The sequence below is a fragment of the Pelophylax lessonae genome (genome assembly GCF_965119305.1).
Source record: "Pelophylax lessonae genome assembly, chromosome: 1".
Lineage (NCBI taxonomy): Eukaryota > Metazoa > Chordata > Amphibia > Anura > Ranidae > Pelophylax > Pelophylax lessonae.
Genome location: NC_138768.1, coordinates 267,914,477 through 267,938,499, shown reverse-complemented (window position 1 = coordinate 267,938,499; position 24,023 = coordinate 267,914,477). Strand labels below are relative to the sequence as shown.

Here is a 24,023-nt window from a genome sequence, read left to right as displayed (position 1 = left end):
TCGGATTTTTCTGCCGCATTGTCACAGTACCACTAAAAATCGCTGATTGCCATCATTACTAGTAAAAAAAATAAGAATTCCATAAAAATATTGCATCGTTTGTAGATGCTATAACGTTTGCGCAAAAAAAGTCAATATACACTTATTGTGATTTTTTTTTTTTACCAAAAATATGTAGCAAAATACATATTGGCCTAAACTGATGAAAACATTTGGCTTTTTATTTTTTATTGACTGTGTTTTATAGCAGAAAGTAAAAAACATTGTTTCTTTTTTTTTTAATTATCGCTCTTATTTTGTTTATAGCACAAAAAATAAAAAAAACGCAGAGGTAATCAAATACCACCAAAAGAAAGCTCTATTTGTGGGGAAAAAAGGGTACAGTGTCGCACGACCGTACAATTGTCAGCTAAAGTAACGCAGTGCCATATCGCAAAAAGTGGCCTGGTCATTAAGGGGGTAAAACCTTCCAGTCCAGAGGTGGTTAACCAACCATGACCTTATAACAGAAGGGACCCCCTGAACCACCCCACACACAAAGACACTACCGTCAGTTGCCCCACACTGCTCTGGCTGTGACAGTTCCTGCACCTTTGTACCACCAATCAGATCCCCTCGTGGCCCTCATATCCCTGCTGATCTCTCTCCTCTGTGTGCTCCAGATCCCTGCTTCTCCCCCCTAGTTTCTCTGTGCCTTTGGATCCAATTTGTGTGCTCCAGATGTATCTGTTTCCCAACTCCCTGCTCTCTGATCCCCAAGATCTGTCCTTGCCTGTACCGGGCTCTCCTTCCAGCTCTCTGTGTGGTCCTTGTCCACCTCATCCCTGCCTCTCTGGAATGAGGTGGACCAGTACTGGCTTCTCCCACCTCTTTACAATGGGTTGCTGACACACAGCAGGGAGGAACAGTTCAGGAGCATTCAGGGATTCTCACCCATGCAGGGTAAAGGAGTTTCCGTGATCCAAGAAAAGGGAAAACAGACTTGCAGTGTATTTTAGAAATCTCACTTGCCTCCAAATCTATTTTTCTCTGTCCATATACAGTGAATCCGGAAAGTATTCACAACACTTCACTTTTTCCACATTTTGTTATGTTACAACCTTATTCCAAAATGGATTAAATTCATAATTTTCCTCAAAATTCTACAAACATTACCCCATAATGACAATATGAAAGAAGTCTGTTAGAAATCTTTGCACATTTATTAAAAATAAAAAACAAGTATTCACAGCCTTTGCCATGACACTCAAATATGAGCTCAGGTGCATCCTGTTTCCACTGATCATCCTTGAGATGTTTCTACAACTTGATTGTAGTCCATCTGTGGTAAATTCAGTTGATTGGACATGATTTGGAAAGGCACACACCTGTCTATATAAAGTCCCACACTTAACAGTGCATGTCAAAGCACATACGAAGCCATGAAGTCCAAGGAACCTTCTGTAGACCTCCGAGACAGGATTGTATCAAGGCACAGATCTGGGAAAAGGTACAGAAAAATTTCTGCAACATTAAAGGCCCCAATGAGCACAGTGGCCTCCATCATCCATAAATGTAAGAAGTTTGGAACCACCAGAACTCTTCCTACAGCGGGCCACCTGGACAAACTGAGTGATCATGGGTGAAGGACCTTAGTCAAAAACCCGTTGGTCACTCTGACAGAGCGCTAGTATTTCTCTGTGGAGAGAGGAGAACCTTCCAGAAGAACAACTAGCTTTGCAGCACTCCACCAATCAGGCCTGTATGGTAGAATGGCCAGACGGAAGCCACTCCTCAGTAAAAGGCACATGACAGCCCGTCTGAAATTTGCCAAAAGGCACCTAAAGGACTCTCGGACCATGAGAAACAAAATTCTCTGGTCTGATGAAACAAATATTGAACTCTTTGGCCTGAATGGCAAGCATCATGTCTGGAGGAACCCAGGCACTGCTCAACACCTAGCCAATACCATCCCTACAGTGAAGCATGGTGGTGGCAGCATCATGCTGTGGGGATTATTTTCAGTGGCAAGAACTGGGTGACTATTCAGGATAGAGGGAAAGATGAATGCAGCAATGTACAGGACAATGACCCTAAGCACACAGTCAAGATATCAAAGAAGTGGCTACAGGACAATTCTGTGAATGTCCTTGAGTGGCCCAGCCAGAGCCCAAACTTGAACCCGATTAAACATTTCTGCGGAGATCTGAAAATGGCTGTGCACCGATGCTCCCCATCCAACCTGATGGAGATTGAGAGGTCCTGCAAAGAATGGGAGAAATTTCCCACAAATAGGTGTGTCAAGCTTGTAGCATCATACTCAAAAAGACTTGAGGCTGTAATTGGTGCCTCAACAAAGTATTGCGCAAAGGCTGTGAATACTTATGTACATGTGATTTTTTTCGTTTTTTTATTTTTAATAAATTTGAAAAGATTTCCAAAAAACTTCTTTCATGTTGTCACTATGGGGTCTTGTTTGTAGAATTTTGAGGAAAATAATGTATTTAATCTATTTCTGGATAACGCTGCAACATAACAAAATGTTGAAAAAGTGAAGCCCTGTAAATACGTTCCGGATTCACTGTATACAAATATGCTTCAAACTCACCTTTTTTCATCATAGCTTACATACATCTCCTTTTATGTACAGTATCTCACAAAAGTGAGTACACCCCTCTCGTTTTTTAAATATTTTATTATACCTTTTCATGTGACAACACTGAAGAAATGACACTTTGCTACAATGTAAAGTAGTGAGTGTACAGATTGTATAACAGTGTAAATTTGCTGTCCCTTCAAAATAACTCAACACACAGTCATTAATGTCTAAACCGCTGGCAACAAAAGTGAAAATGTCCAAATTGGACCCAATTAGCCATTTTTCCTCCCCGGTCATGTGACTCGCTGGTGTTACAAGGTCTCAGGTGTGAATGGGGAGCAGCTGTGTTAAATTTGGTGTTATCGCTCTCACTCTCTCATACCGGTCACTGGAAGTTCAACATGGCAAAGAACTCTCTGAGGAACTGAAAAAAAAAGAATTTTTGCTCTACATAAAGATGGCCTAGACTATAAGAAGTTTGCCAAGACCCTGAAACTGAGCTGCAGCACAATGGCCAAGACCATACAGAGGTTTCCCGCTATGGTAGACCAAAGGTGTTGAGTGCACGTGCTCAGCGTTATATCGAGAGGTTATATATGGAAAATAGACGTATAAGTGCTGCCAGCATTGCTGCAGGTCAAAAAAGGGTTGGGTCAGCCTGTCAGTGCTCAGACCATATGCTGCACACTGCATCAAATTGGTCTGTATGGCTGTCGTCCCAGAAGGAAGAATCTTCTAAAGATGATGTACAAGAAAGCCTGCAAACAGTTTGCTGAAGACAAGCAGACTAAGGACATGGATTACTGGAACCACATCCTGTGGTCTGAGGAGACCAAGATCAACTTATTTGCCTCAGATGGTATCAAGCATGTGTGGCGGCAACCAGGTAAGGAGTACAAAGACAAGTGTATCTTGCCTACAGTCAAGCATGGTGGTGGGAGTGTCATGGTCTGGGGCTGCATGAGTGCTGCTGGCACTGGGGAGCTACAGTTCATTGAGGGAACCATGAATGCCAACATTATACTGTGACATACTGAAGCAGAGCATGATACCCTCTGTTCAGAGACTGGACCGTAGGGCAGTATTCCAACATGATAATGCCTCAAAACACACCTCCAAGAAGACCACTGCCTTGCTAAAGAAGCTGAGGGTAAAGATGATGGACTGGCCAAGCATGTCTCCAGACCTAAACCTTATTGAGCATCTGTGGGGCATCCTTAACAGAAGGTGGAGGAGCGCAAGGTCTCTAACATGCATCCACCAGCTCTGTAATGTCGTCATGGAGGAGTGAAAGAAGACTCCACTGGCAACCAGTGAAGCTCTGGTGAACTCCATGCCAAAGAGGGTTAAGGCAGTGCTGGAAAATAATGGTAGCCACACAAAATATTGAAACTTTGGGACCAATTTGGACATTTTCACTTAGTGGTGTACTCACTTTTGTTGCCAGGCTGTGTGTTGTTATTTTGAGGGGACAGCAAATTTACACTGTTATACAAGCTGTACACTCACTACTTTACATTGTAGCAAAGTGTCATTTCTTCAGTGTTGTCACATGAATAGATATAATAAAATATTTACAAAAAATGTGGGGGGTGTACTCACTTTTGTGAGCTACTATATATCCGTAATTTTCCTACTAAACCAAGTGTAGTCCTGCTTTTTAAATTTTATTTATGTGATACATAGGAAATAATAACATGACCTCTCAAAACTATTATAACAAAGTTTGTCCTTTGTGTGAAATATTTCCATTAAGAATCTCTTTGTGCCTGTGGACTAACATTTTTTCTAAATTTTTATTTACCCTATAAGTAGGGTTGAGCGGACACCTAGATGTCCGTGTTCGACGGGTTCGGCCGAACTTTAAAAAAAAGTCCGGGTCCGTGTCCCGGACTTTTACCGAACTTTTCCCGGACACCGAACCCCATTGAAGTCAATGGGGACCCGAACTTTAAGGCACTAAAATGGCTCTAAAACACCAAAGGAAAGGGCTAGAGTGCTGCAAATGGCAGCAAAACGTAATTAAGAGCATGGCAAGTGCTCTGCAAACAAATGTGGATAGGGAAATAACTTAAAACAACAAAAAAAAACAGAAAAATAAAACAATGTTCTTCTTCATCTCTGAAGGACGAGGCCCATATGGAGTAGGAGGGAGGTTGAGGTGGTGGTGGATGTGGCGGTGACATAGGCGTGCGCACAGGGTGTGCTGGGTGTGCCTGGGCACACCCTAATCACCTAGGGCACATAGCATTGCCAGTGAGGAGATGGGAAAGATCTCCCTGGGACCTGCTCTGCTCTATTTCTCCTTGCCTACAGGTACATGGCCCCGATACATTACTCTCCCTGCTGGCAAACACATGCATGTGTATTTCAACTTTGGGGTGCACACCTTAATGCAATAGGCTGCGCACACCTATGGGCGGTGTAGGTGGAAGCGGCGGTGGAGGAGGACCAGGGCCGGATTAACAGCATCATGGGCTTGGTGCTGAGGATTTTGAAGGGCCTTAAGGGCCGTGCCTTGCCATGCACCCAGAGGAGGAAGGGTGCAGCCATGCATGCCTAATTCAACATGGGATGCTGTCTCTGAAGCCCATAAACACATCCATGCATCGCCAACTGTCCCTCCTTGTCCGGCCTTCACGCTGTGTGGGGAGGTTCTGAGGGTGCTGCCTGGGGAAGCGAGCATAGAAGCCAGACTTCTGTGTTTACAAGTGACAGAAGAGCGGTAACAGTGAATATGGCCAACCCGGGGCCTATATAAAAGGTAGGGGCCTGGAGCTGCAGCTCCAATAGCCCCTACATTAATCTGGCCCTGAGGAGGAGGACGAGGTAGCCAACACTGCTTCTTTTCAAAAATTTTAAATGAGGGTACACCCCAAAAGAGTGAGAAAGAGCAAAAATGGAACAATGGGTGGGTAAGGTCGGTATCCATTGCTATTCTGCATAAGGTACGGAAAAGTCCCGTGGGATCCATGCCTGGTTCATTTTAATGAACGTGAGCTTGTCCACATTGTCTCTGGACAGGCGGCTGCGCTTGTCTGTTATAACGCCCCCAGCCGTGCTAAATACCCGTTCAGATAATACACTGGCTGCAGGGCACGCCAGCACCTCCAAGGCGTAAAGGGCAAGCTCAGGCCATGTGCCCAATTTGGAGACCCAGAAGTTGAAGGGGGCAGACCCGTCATTCACTACATGTAGGCGTGTGCACACATACTGCTCCACCATGTTGGTAAAATGCTGCCTCCTGCTAAGACGTTCCATCTGAGCTGCTGGTGCTGCTGTTTGTTGTGGCGTGCTGACAAAGCTTTTCCACATTTCGGCCATGCTAACCCTGCCTTCTGAGGTGCTGGCGGTGCCCTGGTTGCGTTGGCGACCTCCTCCTCCTCCTCCTCTGCCTTGTGCTTCCACTGTGGCCCCGCTGTCAGATGGGAATGCCAGCAGCATGGCGTCTACCAGCGTGCGCTTGTACTCGCGCATCTTGCGATCGCGCTCCAGTGAGTGAATTAAGGACGGTACGTTGTCCTTGTAACGGGGATCCAGCAGCGTGGCCACCCAGTAATCAGCACAAGTTAGAATGTGGGCAACTCGGCGGTCGTTGTGGAGACACTGCAGCATGTAATCGCTCATGTGTGCCAGGCTGCCCAGAGGCAACGAAAGGCTGTCCTCTGTGGGAGGTGTATCGTCCGTGTCCTCTGTATCCCCCCAGCCACGCACCAGTGATGGCCATGAGCTGGCCTGGGTGCCACCCTGCTGTGAACATGGTTCCATCTCCTCCTCCAGCTCCTCCTCCTCCTCATCCTCCTCATCCTCCAGAACTGTGCCCCTGCTGGACAATTGCGTCCCTGGCGTTTGCGTGTGCAGGAACCCACCCTCGGAGCCCCTTGCGAATGACTGCCCTGAAAGCCTTGGAAATGTTACCTCTTCATCCTCCTCCTCCTCCTCATCCTGTGCCACATCCTCTTCCATCATCGCCCGAATTGTTTTTTCAAGGAGGCATAGAAGTGGGATAGTTAAGCTGAGAACGGCGTCATTGCCACTGGCCATGTTGGTGGAGTACTCAAAACAGCGCAACAAGGCACACAGGTCTCGCATGGAGGCCCAGTTAAATTAAATAGCGGAATAGAAAATATGATCCAAAAAAAGTGTATGTATATCACACGTACACAACCACACTGGGCCCCAATTACTATTGTTTGTACCCCTAAAAGGCTAGATGAGGAGTAGGGGGAGTATGGAACAGGCAGCACCCTCAAACCTTCAGAAGTATGAGATGAACCCCAACAACTTGGAAAGGTGGATCTCTCTCACACGTACCAACACAGACTATCCCCCAATTTAACTGATCCCCAAAGGTTTTTGATTAAATAGCGGAATAGAAAATATGATCCAAAAAAAGTGTATGTATATCACACGTACACAACCACACTAGGCCCCAATTACTATTGTTTGTACCCCTAAAAGGCTAGATGAGGAGTAGGGGGGGTATGGAACAGGCAGCACCCTCAAACCTTCAGAAGTATGAGATGAACCCCAACAACTTGGAAAGGTGGATCTCTCTCACACGTACCAACACAGACTATCCCCCAATTTAACTGATCCCCAAAGGTTTTTGATTAAATAGCGGAATAGAAAATATGATCCAAAAAAAGTGTATGTATATCACACGTACACAACCACACTAGGCCCCAATTACTATTGTTTGTACCCCTAAAAGGCTAGGAGTAGGGGGAGTATGGAACAGGCAGCACCCTCAAACCTTCAGAAGTATGAGATGAACCCCAACAACTTGGAAAGGTGGATCTCTCTCACACGTACCAACACAGACTATCCCCCAATTTAACTGATCCCCAAAGGTTTTTGATTAAATAGCGGAATAGAAAATATGATCCAAAAAAAGTGTATGTATATCACACGTACACAACCACACTAGGCCCCAATTACTATTGTTTGTACCCCTAAAAGGCTAGATGAGGAGTAGGGGGGGTATGGAACAGGCAGCACCCTCAAATCTTCAGAAGTATGAGATGAACCCCAAAAACTTGGAAAGGTGGATCTCTCTCACACGTACCAACACAGACTATCCCCCAATTTAACTGATCCCCAAAGGTTTTTGATTAAATAGCGGAATAGAAAATATGATCCAAAAAAAGTGTATGTATATCACACGTACACAACCACACTAGGCCCCAATTACTATTGTTTGTACCCCTAAAAGGCTAGATGAGGAGTAGGGGGGGTATGGAACAGGCAGCACCCTCAAACCTTCAGAAGTATGAGATGAACCCCAACAACTTGGAAAGGTGGATCTCTCTCACACGTACCAACACAGACTATCCCCCAATTTAACTGATCCCCAAAGGTTTTTGATTAAATAGCGGAATAGAAAATATGATCCAAAAAAAGTGTATGTATATCACACGTACACAACCACACTAGGCCCCAATTACTATTGTTTGTACCCCTAAAAGGCTAGATGAGGAGTAGGGGGGGTATGGAACAGGCAGCACCCTCAAACCTTCAGAAGTATGAGATGAACCCCAACAACTTGGAAAGGTGGATCTCTCTCACACGTACCAACACAGACTATCCCCCAATTTAACTGATCCCCAAAGGTTTTTGATTAAATAGCGGAATAGAAAATATGATCCAAAAAAAGTGTATGTATATCACACGTACACAACCACACTGGGCCCCAATTACTATTGTTTGTACCCCTAAAAGGCTAGATGAGGAGTAGGGGGAGTATGGAACAGGCAGCACCCTCAAACCTTCAGAAGTATGAGATGAACCCCAACAACTTGGAAAGGTGGATCTCTCTCACACGTACCAACACAGACTATCCCCCAATTTAACTGATCCCCAAAGGTTTTTGATTAAATAGCGGAATAGAAAATATGATCCAAAAAAAGTGTATGTATATCACACGTACACAACCACACTGGGCCCCAATTACTATTGTTTGTACCCCTAAAAGGCTAGATGAGGAGTAGGGGGAGTATGGAACAGGCAGCACCCTCAAACCTTCAGAAGTATGAGATGAACCCCAACAACTTGGAAAGGTGGATCTCTCTCACACGTACCAACACAGACTATCCCCCAATTTAACTGATCCCCAAAGGTTTTTGATTAAATAGCGGAATAGAAAATATGATCCAAAAAAAGTGTATGTATATCACACGTACACAACCACACTAGGCCCCAATTACTATTGTTTGTACCCCTAAAAGGCTAGATGAGGAGTAGGGGGGGTATGGAACAGGCAGCACCCTCAAACCTTCAGAAGTATGAGATGAACCCCAACAACTTGGAAAGGTGGATCTCTCTCACACGTACCAACACAGACTATCCCCCAATTTAACTGATCCCCAAAGGTTTTTGATTAAATAGCGGAATAGAAAATATGATCCAAAAAAAGTGTATGTATATCACACGTACACAACCACACTAGGCCCCAATTACTATTGTTTGTACCCCTAAAAGGCTAGATGAGGAGTAGGGGGGGTATGGAACAGGCAGCACCCTCAAATCTTCAGAAGTATGAGATGAACCCCAAAAACTTGGAAAGGTGGATCTCTCTCACACGTACCAACACAGACTATCCCCCAATTTAACTGATCCCCAAAGGTTTTTGATTAAATAGCGGAATAGAAAATATGATCCAAAAAAAGTGTATGTATATCACACGTACACAACCACACTAGGCCCCAATTACTATTGTTTGTACCCCTAAAAGGCTAGATGAGGAGTAGGGGGGGTATGGAACAGGCAGCACCCTCAAACCTTCAGAAGTATGAGATGAACCCCAACAACTTGGAAAGGTGGATCTCTCTCACACGTACCAACACAGACTATCCCCCAATTTAACTGATCCCCAAAGGTTTTTGATTAAATAGCGGAATAGAAAATATGATCCAAAAAAAGTGTATGTATATCACACGTACACAACCACACTAGGCCCCAATTACTATTGTTTGTACCCCTAAAAGGCTAGATGAGGAGTAGGGGGGGTATGGAACAGGCAGCACCCTCAAACCTTCAGAAGTATGAGATGAACCCCAACAACTTGGAAAGGTGGATCTCTCTCACACGTACCAACACAGACTATCCCCCAATTTAACTGATCCCCAAAGGTTTTTGATTAAATAGCGGAATAGAAAATATGATCCAAAAAAAGTGTATGTATATCACACGTACACAACCACACTAGGCCCCAATTACTATTGTTTGTACCCCTAAAAGGCTAGATGAGGAGTAGGGGGGGTATGGAACAGGCAGCACCCTCAAACCTTCAGAAGTATGAGATGAACCCCAACAACTTGGAAAGGTGGATCTCTCTCACACGTACCAACACAGACTATCCCCCAATTTAACTGATCCCCAAAGGTTTTTGATTAAATAGCGGAATAGAAAATATGATCCAAAAAAAGTGTATGTATATCACACGTACACAACCACACTAGGCCCCAATTACTATTGTTTGTACCCCTAAAAGGCTAGATGAGGAGTAGGGGGGGTATGGAACAGGCAGCACCCTCAAACCTTCAGAAGTATGAGATGAACCCCAACAACTTGGAAAGGTGGATCTCTCTCACACGTACCAACACAGACTATCCCCCAATTTAACTGATCCCCAAAGGTTTTTGATTAAATAGCGGAATAGAAAATATGATCCAAAAAAAGTGTATGTATATCACACGTACACAACCACACTAGGCCCCAATTACTATTGTTTGTACCCCTAAAAGGCTAGGAGTAGGGGGAGTATGGAACAGGCAGCACCCTCAAACCTTCAGAAGTATGAGATGAACCCCAACAACTTGGAAAGGTGGATCTCTCTCACACGTACCAACACAGACTATCCCCCAAATTAACTGATCCCCAAAGGTTTTTGATTAAATAGCGGAATAGAAAATATGATCCAAAAAAAGTGTATGTATATCACACGTACACAACCACACTAGGCCCCAATTACTATTGTTTGTACCCCTAAAAGGCTAGGAGTAGGGGGAGTATGGAACAGGCAGCACCCTCAAACCTTCAGAAGTATGAGATGAACCCCAACAACTTGGAAAGGTGGATCTCTCTCACACGTACCAACACAGACTATCCCCCAATTTAACTGATCCCCAAAGGTTTTTGATTAAATAGCGGAATAGAAAATATGATCCAAAAAAAGTGTATGTATATCACACGTACACAACCACACTGGGCCCCAATTACTATTGTTTGTACCCCTAAAAGGCTAGATGAGGAGTAGGGGGAGTATGGAACAGGCAGCACCCTCAAACCTTCAGAAGTATGAGATGAACCCCAACAACTTGGAAAGGTGGATCTCTCTCACACGTACCAACACAGACTATCCCCCAATTTAACTGATCCCCAAAGGTTTTTGATTAAATAGCGGAATAGAAAATATGATCCAAAAAAAGTGTATGTATATCACACGTACACAACCACACTAGGCCCCAATTACTATTGTTTGTACCCCTAAAAGGCTAGATGAGGAGTAGGGGGGGTATGGAACAGGCAGCACCCTCAAACCTTCAGAAGTATGAGATGAACCCCAACAACTTGGAAAGGTGGATCTCTCTCACACGTACCAACACAGACTATCCCCCAATTTAACTGATCCCCAAAGGTTTTTGATTAAATAGCGGAATAGAAAATATGATCCAAAAAAAGTGTATGTATATCACACGTACACAACCACACTAGGCCCCAATTACTATTGTTTGTACCCCTAAAAGGCTAGATGAGGAGTAGGGGGGGTATGGAACAGGCAGCACCCTCAAACCTTCAGAAGTATGAGATGAACCCCAACAACTTGGAAAGGTGGATCTCTCTCACACGTACCAACACAGACTATCCCCCAATTTAACTGATCCCCAAAGGTTTTTGATTAAATAGCGGAATAGAAAATATGATCCAAAAAAAGTGTATGTATATCACACGTACACAACCACACTAGGCCCCAATTACTATTGTTTGTACCCCTAAAAGGCTAGATGAGGAGTAGGGGGAGTATGGAACAGGCAGCACCCTCAAATCTTCAGAAGTATGAGATTGTGTTCACTGTACCCCACAAAGATTGAGTTCACTGCACCCCACAATGATTGTGTTCACTGCACCCCACAAAGATTGTGTTCACTGCACCCCAAAAAGATTGTGTTCACTGTACCCCCCAAAGATTGTGTTCACTGCACCCCAAAAAGATTGTGTTCACTGTACCCCCCAAAGATTGTGTTCACTGCACCCCACAAAGATTCTGTTCACTGTACCCCACAAAGATTCTGTTCACTGCACCCCAAAAAGATTGTGTTCACTGTACCCCCCCAAAGATTGTGTTCACTGCACCCCACAAAGATTCTGTTCACTTCACCCCACAAAGGATTTTGTTCACTGCACCCCAAAAAGATTGTGTTCACTGCACCCCAAAAAGGATTTTGATCACTGCACCCCAAAAAGGATGTTGTTCACTGCACCCCAAAAATGATTTTGTTCACTCCACCCCAAAAAGATTGTGTTCACTGCACCCCACAAAGATTGTGTTCACTGCACCCCAAAAAGATTGTGTTCACTGTACCCCCCAAAGATTGTGTTCACTGCACCCCACAAAGATTCTGTTCACTGTACCCCACAAAGATTGTGTTCACTGCACCCCAAAAAGATTGTGTTCACTGCACCCCAAAAAGGATGTTGTTCACTGCACCCCAAAAAGGATGTTGTTCACTCCACCCCAAAAAGATTGTGTTCACTGCACCCCACAAAGATTGTGTTCACTGCACCCCAAAAAGATTGTGTTCACTGCACCCCAAAAATGATTTTGTTCACTGCACCCCAAAAAGGATTTTGTTCACTGCACCCCAAAAAGGATGTTGTTCACTCCACCCCAAAAAGATTGTGTTCACTGCACCCCAAAAAGATTGTGTTCACTGCACCCCACAAAGGATTTTGTTCACTGCACCCCAAAAAGATTGTGTTCACTGCACCCCAAAAAGGATGTTGTTCACTGCACCCCAAAAAGGATTTTGTTCACTGCACCCCAAAAAGATTGTGTTCACTGCACCCCACAAAGGATTTTGTTCACTGCACCCCACAAAGATTGTGTTCACTGCACACCAAAAAGGATTGTGTTCACTGCACCCCAAAAAGATTTTGTTCACTGCACCCCAAAAAGATTGTGTTCACTGCAGCCCAAAAAGATTGTGTTCACTGCAGCCCAAAAAGATTGTGTTCACTGCAGCCCAAAAAGATTGTGTTCACTGCAGCCCAAGAAGATTGTGTTCACTGCAGCTCACACACAGAAAAATGGATGTGGATCACTGACACCTGCCTATCTCCAATCCCACACCACACAGCAATATCGATTGTAGTTTGTAGAACACAGTTTCCCTAAAATTCAGCAGACTCTGTCCCTAACAGGATTGAGAAGAGATCGTAGATCAGGATTGAGTGCAGATTCACCCCACCCCCCACACAGCAATATCGATTGTAGTTTGTAGAAGACACTGACCCTATAATTCAGCAGACTCTATCCCTAAAATGCCTACAACTCGCCCTGCCTAAACACTCCGACCTGTCCCTCAATTCTATCCGGACACAAATGGTTTTTTCCTGCCTATCTTTCCCTAATCAGCAGCCAGCACATTGATGTGTGCTCTGTCCCTTAGCTAAGCAGCAGAATGACGCTGCTGCGGCGGCTGCCTCGAACTTATAAAGACTTGGTCACATGCTTCAGACGGCCAATCACAGCTACTAAGACATTTGCAGGCATGGCTGGGATGGCTTAAGGCACACCAGTTAAACGATTGTTGATTGGCTGTTGAAAGCCCGCCATGAAAAGAGCGCCAAAGCATGCAAAACCCGGAAATAAAACGACCGAACACGGATTTTTACCTGAACATACAGTAAAGTGTCCGTGTCCGTGTTCGGGTAAAAAAAATCCAATTATTCGGTACGAACACGAATAATACAGTCCGTGTTCGCTCAACACTACCTATAAGTAAATAGGAAACCTCGAAAACATCTTTGCAAGTTTTTCCTTCTCTCTCATCGGTGTGTGATCTGAGTCTTACCTCAAAGCCTAACATAATTGGTGAATTTCATTTTTTACTCCCACCCCTAGTAAGCCAGCAGAAATTAAAAAGAAAAGAAAATGTATATGTTGTAGTCACCATAAGTTGTAAATATCAAACTGAATTTTGAGATTGAAAACCAGATGAGTGAATATCCATAACACTTAAGAAATATTTCTCCATGTGCCTTGCTATAATAAAACTACTTAAAATAACTTATTTGTCACCCTCACTCCTTACCAATGTTTTGTGAAAGATCTAAATAAATTCCCTATAACATCCGAACTGCAGCGCAACAATTCAAAAATAAAAATAAATCCACTCCATTGAACTGTTTACAGTAAATAATAATCAAATATGTATAAGTAAAAAATGTACGTACAGTTATTATGAACAAGTGTGCCTAGATATGACACAATTAAGATGTGGCCAAGTGACAATATATAAACAAAAGTCTCTTAACCAATTGTCCTCTTTATAAAGCACAAATCCTCTTCATGTTGTTTAAGTGCATCCTTAGCATGCGTGCCTGCTGTGCATATTCCACAAAAAAACGTACATGCTCCACCAAAGTGTACTACCACCTCCTAATCAAGTCGCTTACCTCAATATTTGATCAACACTTATGCCTGGTACACACAATGAGATTATCGGACAAATTCTTTTCCCGTTTTTTTTTTGCATGCTAGTCGCCGTATCGAAAAAAGAAGAGGTCACTAAAGGTAACTTGTTCCATCGGATAATTTCAGACGAACTGTTGTGATCGGCTCTCTAAAGCTGTGTACCAATGATCAGATTATCCTACAATTATTTTGAAAGCTGTATTTTTCATACAATTTTCAGATTATGTGTACAGGCCTTTAGGTAAGGTCAATATACGCATTACCCTGCGGGCCTACCAAGCTAGAGGATGGAGACGAGGAAAGGGAAGTGTCCATGCATTTCAGTACACAATGTGAAATGTGCAGAAACTGCGCTAATTCCGGTGTATCTCTAGCTGCGCTCACTACAATAGACATGTCATTGCAATAAACAGATAATCAAAGAAAGTGCAGCGCTAAACCAAATTACAAAATAAATATCCCATAATAAATTGAACAAATAATGTGAAGAAATATATATAATAACAACAATAATAAAATGACAGTGCAATCCAAGGGAGTAAAGTCCGCAGAATAGAAAACATATATCCCAGTGCAGTGAATAATCACAGAACAGAATCGTGCCACCTTCTGTGCTCCAATCCTCAATGTGAAAACCTTCCAACACTTGTAAAAATGACTGCTTAGCAGAACATATGGACTCAGTTACCCATACAGGTACTGGGTCAACCATGTTTTGAATGTGTCCAGGAGTGGTACTGGAAGACTCCAAATGTTTCCACATGTAACAACGCGATGAATTCGCTCCTCATAGTTTGGTGTCAAAACAATGCGTTGGACCATAGAGATAAAGAAAGGCTCCACATAATGTAAAACTGTAACATCAAAATGTATTTAAAAAGTTGAAAACTTACATCATTCCCAATAAACAAGCGCTTGTAACATCATCCAGTATACTAGATCATAGTGTAATATCCTGAATGGTGAGAAAACCAACGCGTTTTGTCTTCAAAGACATTATCGGGGTCTAAAGAAATTCTGGCCATTGCTTATATATATATATATATATATATATAACATTTCAAGTAATTATCTTAACTGCTGTCCCCTTGAAGGTACATCTTGAATCATTAATTCCTGGAACCAAACATGGTGGTGTAGAGTGAGCTCCAGGCCTCATTCTGGATTCACATGAAATACCAAGCCTCTCTCTGATCATTGGAGTGCACTCCAAGCCTCACTCAAGATTCACATGTGTGAATGTTAAGAGTGAGCTTCAAGCCTCATTATGGATTCACTCGAAATATCAAGACTCACTCTGATCGTTAGAAGGCGCTCCAAGCCTCACTCAAAATTCACATCTGTAAATATTAAGAGTGAGCTCCAAGCCTCATTCTGTGTGAATAATTTCCCTTTTAATATATTTTTCATGACATTTAGTATTGCTACAGAAGTTTACTAATTTTCTACTTTTTATTTGGATTGTGTGGATTCGGGTCGATTTTATGTCGACACGGATGTCCCTATCTATGGCTAGGGCTGTTTCTGGCTAGGTTGTCATCAACGATCAGAGTGAGGCTTGCTATTTCATGTGTATTCAGAATGAGGCTTGGAGCCCACTCTTAACATTTACACATGTGAATCTTAAGTGAGGCTTGGAACGCCTACCAACGATCAGAGTGAGGCTTGGTATTTTGTGTGAATCCAGAATGAGGCTTGGAGCTCACTCTTAATATTTACAGATGTGAATCTTGAGTGAGGCTTGGAGTGCATTCCAACGTTCAAAGAGAGGCTTGGTATTTCATGTGAATCAAGAATGAGGCTTGGAGCTCACTCTACACCACCATGTTTGTGTCTTGATGTGCCTTCAAGGGGACAGCAATTAAGGTAAATACTTGAAATTTTTATAGATAAGCAATGACCAGAATTTCCTTTTAGACCCCAGATGATGTCTTTTGAAGATGAAATGCGTGGGTTTCTTACCATTCAGGCCTTTGCACTATGATTTTGTATACTGGATGATGTTACAAGCGCTTGTTTATTGGGAATGATGTAAGTGTTCTACTTTTTAAATACATTTTGAATATACAGTTTTACACTATGCGGAGCCTTTCTTTATCTTATGGTCCAACTCACTGTTTTGACACCAAACTATGTGGAGCGGATTCATTGCGTTGTTACATGTGGAAATATTTGGAGTCTGCTACTCCTGGACACATTCAAAACATGGTTGACTCAGTACTTGTATGGGTATCTGAGTCCATATGTTCTGGTAAGCAGTCATTTTTACAATTGTTGGAAGGTTTTCTCATTGAGGATTGGAGCACAGAAGGTGGCACGATCCTGTTCTGTGATTATTCACTGCACTGGGATATATGTTTTCTATTCTGCAGACTTTATTTCCTTGGACTGCACTGTCATTTTATTATTGTTATTATATATATATTTTTTCACATTTTTTGTTCAGTTTATTATGGGATATTTATTTTGTAGTTTCGTTTAGCGCTGCAATTTCTGTAATTATCATTTCATTACACAGAGCATGTAAGTTTTACCTCTTTTTTGTTGTTGTTTAATTTTTTCTTTAACTTTCACTTTAACATTCCACAACACAAAGGTGTGAGTGTAGACTCACCAGAAAGCAAGTTTTATTTACTGTTGTAATGTACTCCTGTGGTAAAATAATATGAATATTATATTATGATGTTATCATCCTTGGGTAGTTTGTGTCCTTGTACCATGAAATAGCTGATGGTGAGTATTTAACGAGCACAAAAGTAACAGAAAGCAATAATCAAGAATACAGAAAGGACACCTGTGTATCTCAGCATGTGTTTTTGTCCTGGACATGGTTTTTGAACGAGGTTGTATTACAGTGCGTATGTCTTTGGAACCGGGACCACACTGGTTGTCAACAGTAAGTAGCACATTGTTTTTCTTTTTTCAGATTGTCATTTTACTTGATTTTAAAGAAAATAAATTGTGCTATAGCGATGTTGTGGGAGTGTTATGGATGGTTTCATCTCACATATGTTTTGGATAGTTGTTTTTTTAAGATGTTTTAGGCTTTTTAAGTACTTTGTTTTTAATGTGTACTTAAAACACAAGGAAATTTCAAGTGATGCTAGACAATTACTTATAACTGGCTAAGCTACATGCGTGTCATTCTTCAAATGTGTCTCAGTTGTCAATGTCAGACTTTTCTTTTTTTTTTTTTTTTAGCAATTTTTTTTTTTTTTAAGGTAATTTAAACTAGAGAGGAACTAAACTCTGCAGCACAAACCTTCGTTACTTTCAGCTGAATTGTATGAAAGGTGCAACCCAGATAACTCTGAGTTCTATGTAACAATTGAAAGTGCTGTTCTTGATTCAAGATTTAAGCTTTATGGGGGTTATACCTGTCATAACAAATAATACTAACAACAAACTGTATTTTTAGAAGCAACCAACATATGTAAAATATATTTAGCTCAAATAACAATGATTATATACTGTTATATGTTGTACTTATAAGATGTACAGGAGTTGATTTACCAAAGGCAAAAAGGCTGTTCATTTTACAAGGGGACTTTCTTTTAGCTTATTGTTTGAGGTAAGGCCCTGCTGATGTCCATCTTCCAATCATGTGTAAGCAAAAATACTGTTTCTGGTTTTTTTCCTTATACTTAATTGGGTAATTGATTTACCAAGTACATTTTCACCACATCCATAAAGCTAAGGGAAAATCCCCTTGCAAAGTGAAAATTACCTTGTAAAGAGGACAGCCTATTTTGCTTTGGTAAATAAACCCCATAGCACATTATTTTCACTACATATTAATTTTAAGTTTATTGAAAACTTTGCTACAGGCTGGATTTATTCATAAAACATAAGTAGCTTTTCAAAACCTAGCTAAATATATAATTTTTGTCAGTGTAAATATTATATATATATATATATATATATATATATATATATATATATATATATATATATATATATATATATATAATTATATTAGATATAACACTCATTTTCTGCTCTCTAATCTACATATAGGTTGTTAGTAAAGGGTTGATATACTAAAACGAGAGAGTGCAAAATCTTGTGCAGCTGTGTGTGGTAGCCAATCAGCTTCTAACTTCAGCTTGTTCAATTAAGCTTTAACAAAAAAAATCTGGAAGTTTATTGGTTGCTATGCAGAACTGCACCAGATTTTGCACTCTTCGGTTATAGTAAATCAACTGTGTATCCAGACATCTGTATCCTTTAGCATTAAATACAACCAAAATGGATTATGTAAGATTTATTATAATCTTAAAAAAAATGGTTGAAATAGGTAAAAAATAAAATTTTATAAGTTAAGGTTTTATAAGTCATTTAAGGTACTTGTGTGTTTTTACCATTGTCTTCCATTTCAGTGACTTAATAATTTGTAAATCGTCTAGTGTATGTAAATTGTTTACCTTTTTTTATTTTCATTTTTCAATAGCTGGTGAAGTGAAGGTACCATCGGTGCTTATTTATCCTCCATCTGAGCAGGAATTAGAGGCAAAATCGGCCACCTTAGTCTGTACTGCCAGTGATTACACACCCAAGACTGCAACAATAGAGTGGCTGGTGGATGGAAAATCTTGGACAACTGGAGTCTACACATCACCAATCAGTAAACAGAGTGACAGCTCATACATGGGAAGCAGTTTCCTCACCATGACCTCCTCTGATTATATTACACATGATGGATACTCTTGCAAAGTGACACATGAGGGCAAAGAATATGTCCAGATACTAAAGAGATCAGAGTGCCATTAACAATCTATTCCCAATTATGGGTATTATTCTAATTAGCTTAAGCCATTGAAAAGGTCCACTTTAATACTTATAATGTTTTTAACCTTTGTAACTGTTTCTAATTAGTCATTTGCCCATATTTGTTTTCTGTCTTCTATCTGCATAAAACATTCAATAAAAATATATCTTTATAAAGTTTTGTCATCATTGAAATTTCAAGTCAAACACTTTTGAATAACAATGGCAATGCTGCAACCTGAAATGTCTTATCACTTGGTGCAATGGAAAATGTATACAGAGGCAGTCTAAATGTTAGTTTACCTTTCCAATTCTATGAATTTATTGAGGGTGTAGAGGGTGTTCACTTAACAAAATAACCATTTATCTTGATAAGAGTTTTAGTAAATCAACACTAATAGATTTCACCTGTAATATCATTTCTTGGGTAAAGCTAATGTCATGACAGAACCACACAATGGAGTTGATTTACAAGCTAAAGGTTAGAAGCTGATTGGTTTCTGCACAGCTTTACTAGATTTTGCACTCTACAGTTTTAGTAAATCAACCCCAATATTGCAGTTCCTTGGTTGCACTATAACTTAGTGAGACCTATGTATACATATGTAAAGTTTCTGTGCAACAATGTGACCTGGATTCTTGTAACTATAGGATAACTGTAGGATACAACAAATATCAGGAATATAGGTGTGGAAGGTGACCACAAAGCAAATAGTCCAATAAACTGTAGTCTCTACTCCATGGTATTGGTTTGGACCCTAAGAAAATGATCAATAAGATATTTAACACAGTTAACCATGAAAAACGTAGGATAATATAATTTATGATAGCAAATAGGATGCGATAAAAGGGAAATTGTAAAAAGACATGGGGAAAAACTAAAGAAACAAACAATGTTTTCCTATACAATAGTGCACAAAATAAAGCTTGAAAACCTATGCAAGACCAAATATGAAAGCCAATATACAATCTCATCAGATAAAATTTGACTCTACTGTACTAATAAATAAAGTACTGCCAAAATCTTAATGTGACGTGAAGCGATATAATAATTGTTATTATCATTATCCATGTCATGTCATATTACACTGATAAAATTATATGAGGGAGGATGTTGGAAGCCCATCAAAATGTTAGCACTTGATCCGTGGACTTCCCTAAAAATTCACCTAAGTGGCATAGTGAACTACTGTTTTATGGTCCCAGATCAATAATACTGATATTATGCATCATTAACATCCTCATCATCATCATTATCCTTATCACATACTGCTGCCTTTTTTTTAGAGGGAAGAGGTTTGAGGTCTTTTAAAACATTACAACTTACATCTGCAGGCCATTCTTCTTAAAAATATTGCTAACTGCTATTTTACGGTGTCAGAAATATAGCACTCTAAAACTTGGGGTTACAGTTGAAAAACATTGTGGGTGACTGTGAAGGCAACCTCTACGATACAATAGATGTCCTTGGAGATATCTCAAGATGACAAGATGTGTGGACATTTCAACTGTTCTTCATTATTAAAGCCACCTTGAAGCCATATGTCTCTTCAGCTATGGTGTTAGCTGATCTATGGGCCCCATTACAGAAGGCATTGTACTAAAGGTTTTTGTACAGCTGTATATCACTGTGGTGGATTTTCGGTGGTGGAACCACACTCAGCGTCATAAGTAAGTACTATGTATTATTGCCAACACTTATGCTATGTGCTGATTTTTGTGTCTTTTTTTTCTTTTCTATCACACTATTATGCCTCTTAAATTCTTTTTTAAATATTTATTTTGACATTTATAGCTTTCTACAGCCCTTTCTATGTCTGTGTTTGGTTTTATTTGTAATATGTGTCTTTCTAAGCCTATTAAAACGACATATGCACAATACAAATAACTTACTGCCTAATAATGACATTTTTCATGTACTTTGATGATTTACTATCATTTTCCACTTTTTATCTCTTTATGCTATTTACAAACCTCTTATATCAATTTGGACATTGATGATTACATTCTACACTATTTTCCTATTTTTGTGTGAAGTTATATCTATATTTTTTTTATCTAATTGCAGAGATAGTGTAGGATGTATTTTAAAGATCAGGTACTAAGCTCGCTGTGCATATTGCAATCTAACTCCCTAATCTTTTATACAATCTCCTTTAAAGCAGTCCATAGATGATTTCGTTTTTGCAGTCAATCAGAGAGCTGAATGCAGAAAACTCACCTGATTCCTCCATCCACACATTCGAGATGGATGGGGGAATCACTACTACTGTTTTTTATATTGTGTCAAAATAAAAGCACTTTGCTTCTTGGGGTTACAAATAAAAACCTGAACCCTGTTGGTGACTACTTAAAGGCTAACTGTAAAATAAAATGGAATGGCTTGAAGATACTTTAACATCCTAATAAATGTAGACATTTCTGAAAAAGTTCTACATAGGTTCTGCCTCTGTCTCATTAATCACAGTGTTCTGAGGGCTCCATGAAGGTATTGTAGTTTTTGTACAACTCTAAATTACTGTGAGGCATTTTCGGTGGTGGAACTCAACTTACTGTCCTGAGTAAGTCCAATCATTATTTTCTTTATTCTTTCACTATTAACAGAATGCATCTGGAAACTTCTTTCTAATATTGTTTGACAAGTATTTTATCCTACAATATTTTTCAATAATTGTGCATAGTTTTATATACTTTTTTTTTTAAGTGTTTAGAGGGGGTATATCCACTATTGTGCTTTATACAAATCTATTTTTTACCTAATAGGGACAATTCAGCTGTAATTCTTGTTAATATACAGTAATTATGAATCTACTTGATCTACTATTCTCAAAAAGAATGTTATACAGACTTTGTTAATGAAGCAATGATGTGAGAAGTTTAGTATCCCATAACAGTTGAATTGATAGAGTTTGCTAGTCAGATCACTGAAAGATGAAGTTTGAGTGATTAGTTACCTGAATGATGTACCTCTTGTTGTATCTCTTCATCTGCAGTAACATTGTGCTATTCCTTAGTGAATTTGTACAAGAGTGCAGATTATCTTTTTAACAAGAACTCTAATTTTATTAGTTAATTTTGTTAGCTTAAGGTAATATGAATTAATTATTTTTTTAATTTACCTTTATTAAAAGTTTGATATTTCATATGTATTCAATATTTCATATTTTGATATTAATCATCTAGATAAAGTTACCTCTGTAGTCTCTGTCAATATAGTTAAAAATTGCTAAAATTTCATAAATGGAAACAAAGCTAAAGTAGACTCATAGGGGTTGATTTTTTTTTTTTTTTTTTTTAAAGGCACTGTTTGCTTTGAAAGTGAAGTTGCTCTCAGCAAGGGAACTTAGTAAATGTAGTGAACCATCACTTTGCAAACAATACCTAAACACATGCAAGGAACATTTTAAAAAAAACATAATTATTGCTTGCACAAATTTTTGCCTTTAGTGAATGATCTCCACAGTGCAGTTACTCATTGCAACAAAAAGAGATTCCCTAATGTTGAAAAGAGATGATGATTGTTTGTTTGGGGTACTACAATTTGCACTTTGGTTTTTTTTTTAGCAGTTGGGATGATTTACTGAGGAAGTATAAAATCTTTACTTTATTAATTAAGTGTTCACCTAAATTAGTAAAAAAACGTCAAACTGTGTTTACTTCAATAATTGTATTAGTTTCAAAGGTTAAAACCCTTTTTATATTTCCCCTACACATGATTAGGTACTCAAAGGGAACTTGGTTTAAACGTACCTACTATGTTAAGCAAACATTCTCTACCCCTTAAAACTATGGCCCTCCAGCTATTCAGGAACTACAATTCCCACGAGGCATTGTAAATCTCTGACATTCTCAGACATAACTAAGCATGATGGGAATTGTAGTTCCTGAACAGCTGGAGGGCCATAGTTTGGACATAGCTGCCTTAAGTGAACCAACTAATTTAAGAAATCTGATGATAAACAAGTAATGTTAAGTAAAATTTCTTTACCCCTTAAATAAAGCAGCTCCACTAAATAAACCTGATGATAATCCTAAACTTTAGCTTTATTCTTATTCTTTAAACTTTAACCTAAACTTTAGACTTTAACTGTTAGCACTGTTAACTGTTAAGATTTGCCTCATGACATGTCTCTGTTTCCTTATCCAACAGCCGGTGAAGTGAAGGTACCATCTGTGTTTATATATCCTCCTTCTGAAGAGGAGCTGAAGACAAACTTAGCCACGGTAGTTTGTACTGCCAGTGATTATCGCCCCAGTCCTGCAACAATGGAGTTTCTGGTGGATGGGCAAAAACAGACAAATGGGGTCTACACGTCACCAGTGGCCAAACAGAGTGACAGCTCATACATGGGAAGTAGTTTCCTCACCATGACCGCCTCTGATTATAATAAATATAAGGAATTCTCCTGCAAAGTGACACATCAAGGCAAAGAGTTTATCCAGATACTAAAGAGATCAGAGTGTTTCTAATTTTCAGTTTCCTGCTTTGTGAATTATTCTAGTGGCCTATGTTTATTCACACAAGATATCAACACTTGTATTGTGTATTTTTTCTCTCTCATTGGTTGCCACTAGATGTTTTTTTTTTTCTTTTTGCGAATTGCTCTTATTAAATGTTTCACTTTTAGCTTTCTTATCCCTTATTTTACACATGAAATGGGAACAGTTACTGTGTACTGGCCATATGTTTTTTCTTTCATGTTGTCTTTGAATCTTTGAATAAAATGACTGTATCTTTATCAAATCTCAATATTGTCTTTATTATAGAAGGTAAAACAGAAAATTAGAAAACTGCACAGTTATATAGTAACAATAAATCCGTGAAGTCAGTAAAAGGGAAATAATGTATTTTGAACCCTAAGACACTGCCACTTCTTTATCATGGTTTTGTGCAATGCTAAGCAGTTTCCAATAAAGGTATAAAAAATATAAAATTAAAATTTCTGGTTGTTACTTCTATTACGACATATTACAATACTC

The 24,023-nt window shown here is 39.9% G+C and overlaps 2 gene segments (V, D, J or C); both read left to right on the top strand.

The window, feature by feature from the left end:
• Positions 1-19,220, top strand: part of LOC309551345 (immunoglobulin lambda variable 5-39-like) — a 108,412-nt gene extending 89,192 nt beyond the window's left edge. The window contains exons 3-4 of the V gene segment in view: positions 17,132-17,172; positions 18,727-19,220.
• The window catches only part of LOC309551358 (immunoglobulin lambda variable 5-39-like), a 195,512-nt gene extending 171,725 nt beyond the window's left edge, over positions 1-23,787 (top strand). The window contains exons 3-4 of the V gene segment in view: positions 20,679-20,714; positions 23,194-23,787.
• Positions 23,788-24,023: the final 236 nt, after the last annotated feature.